This window comes from Theobroma umbraticum, unplaced genomic scaffold (assembly GCF_002168275.2).
Source record: "Theobroma umbraticum cultivar Fairchild unplaced genomic scaffold, ASM216827v3 scaffold_4001.0, whole genome shotgun sequence".
NCBI lineage: Eukaryota > Viridiplantae > Streptophyta > Magnoliopsida > Malvales > Malvaceae > Theobroma > Theobroma umbraticum.
The window spans coordinates 1-2317 of record NW_018400830.1 but is presented as its reverse complement, the minus strand read 5'-3'; the positions used below and the strand labels follow the sequence as shown (position 1 = coordinate 2317).

At 35.2% G+C, this 2317-nt stretch overlaps 1 long non-coding RNA gene across 4 annotated transcripts in view; it reads right to left on the bottom strand.

The window, feature by feature from the left end:
- LOC110428916 (uncharacterized) overlaps positions 1-2028 on the bottom strand; it is a 2879-nt gene extending 851 nt beyond the window's left edge. The window contains exons 1-5 of one of the 4 annotated variants that reach the window (XR_002446532.1): positions 1871-2028; positions 1205-1774; positions 970-1087; positions 738-847; positions 530-625 (exon numbers count right to left, since the gene is read on the bottom strand). This is a non-coding gene — a long non-coding RNA (uncharacterized LOC110428916). Of the gene's footprint in view, positions 1-529; positions 626-737; positions 848-969; positions 1775-1870 lie in introns of all 4 variants that reach the window. The other 3 variants (XR_002446531.1, XR_002446533.1, XR_002446530.1) reach the window with 3 other exon arrangements.
- Between the last annotated feature and the right edge of the window lie 289 nt (positions 2029-2317).

Sequence of the window (2317 nt, the reverse complement as noted above, 5' to 3'; positions counted from 1 at the left end):
TTAGTTAAATCTTCAAGTTTTGCTGCATTTTCCAGGACTCCTGCCCCACCTCGATATTTTTTACACTTTGCCCCACCCTGGCTAAATCCTTATTAACTCCAGACACAGAGAGTCAACCCTTTTTCCCAAAGGATTTAGGCATAACCTTCTCTCCGCTACACTACCATTTCTATTCCTCAACAGAATCAAAATTAATACCACCCCAACAGTTCTATTTACAAACATCATCTATCATATATAAACAGAACTAACACAACCACAAAGCATGGGTAGCAAGGTCTCCTACAGAAAAATGAAGCATCATACCTATATACTAACAACCCATGCATAACCTTCTAAACAATATGTTAATTTCAGGGTTTAATGCTATCCAGATACCAGTATCTGGTTTACATGGGATTCTGAACCTAAATTAGATACCTAAAAATTTAAAACAAGAAGTTCCAAACAGTGAGGCATAATTGCTTCCAACAATTTAAAACAATATATATTAAAAAGCAAGGAAAATATTGAAACAGCATAAACAAACCTCCTTTGAAAGAGGAGCTTTAGAAATGGAATAATAATCAAAAAATATCTGAAGTGTTGAAGAATCCTCCAATACTGGTCTCCAAGATGATGGAATCTGTAAGGTTAACACCATACACTGGGTTATTTACAAATAATGCCCAATGAGAGACTTTCAAGCAACTAAAAGTTAAAAGAAGTGCACAGTTGAGAAAATGTTCCATAGATACCTGAACGGTACCAAACTCTTCTAAACTTTCATCAATTGATGTCCCAACAAAATCAAAGGATAAACATTTCAGTGCAAGAGAGAGTGCCAGCTCTTGCAATCGACTTGCAACTGCAAATTTCATATAATCACCAACAAAGAATCAATATGAAAAAAATGAATAGGGCAGGAATAAGGAGTCAAGGAGAGGGGACTGGATCCAAACAGAAAACATGAGCAAAATGGCATGTTACCATCATTTTTCAGATGACGCAGCGATGTTAAAGATATTTGGAATATTTGAAAAAGTGACTGATCCCTGAAGGAACAAGCTACCCTTCGATGATGTGTTGATGGCAACCCAGGATTAGGCTGAAAATTAAGGCGTCAAGAAATACACAAGCACATGAAAAATTCCATTGCAAGTAAATGAAAAGTAATCGTAATTGAAAAGAAAAAGAGAAGGAAAATTAGAGTATTAAACAGTACCCAGTTCAGGATCAATGGTGAAGTTAAACAACCTAGGGATCACTAATTAGGATCTAGTGTCTTCCAACAAAAGTAACAGCATTTATAATTATAATTTTAGGGGGGGTGGTTGTAGAGGGTAAGCAGAATCCTGGATATTAAGCCTATGTTAACGTTTCTTCTAATGCTATATTCCCGTTAATGGTATGCATGTCCACGCGTAACATAAACTGCAAATTGCACCATTGTAATATGAACTGCAGAATACTATAAAGTGCAGATCAACGACCTTCCTTAGTACCCAATAAAAAGATAGCACCAGATTCTTGGAAACATATCAAGACCAGCCAAATATAACTGCTTTCAGCCGCATATGGATGCTTCATAACTGTCCCTAAACTTCAGATGCAAACTCAGAATGGGCCAAGAAAATATCTTCGGAAGAGTAATTCACTCATTACAACTTCATTTTAATGGACATGAGAAAATTACAGAACAAAAGGCCAACAAATGCAATCCTGCTCAGAGTTTTTAGCTATTAACAAAATACCTACATAAATATTTATATAAAGTTCTCCATTCTTCGATCACCTGAAAACACCAAAAAAAAAACAAAAATAAAACGAAAATATAAATCGATTTGATCGTCTGAAAACAAAAAATAAGGGAGCTACGGTGTTTGTTTACCTTGTTTGGTTCGTAAGCGAAAGATCTAAAAAGCGGCGGTTTAGTGGAATGTGAAGAAGCAAAATTAAATACTCACAAAATATCGAAGAGGGAAAGGAAGGGTTTGGTTTTTCTAAGATGGGAAGGAGGAATCAGCAATGCTCTTCTTTTCCCCTTTTTTTTTCCTTCTTGGCCTTTCCGGTTTGTGAGTCTACTTGTATAATACAAGTGTAGGTATTCCCTTGCTTTTGGCCGCCTGATTTGATTACTCAGACCCAGATCCAACGGCAGATTTTTTTTAGTCTTCTTTTCAAAAATATAATAATTATTCGTTCCAATGGGTGTGCAAATGTTGGGTTCAATATTAAAATTTTAAAACTCGAGCAAATTTAATTAATTTTATATAAAAATTGAACTGAATCAAATTATTGTAGTTAGTCCAACTCCTTCAATTAATTTGATCAAACA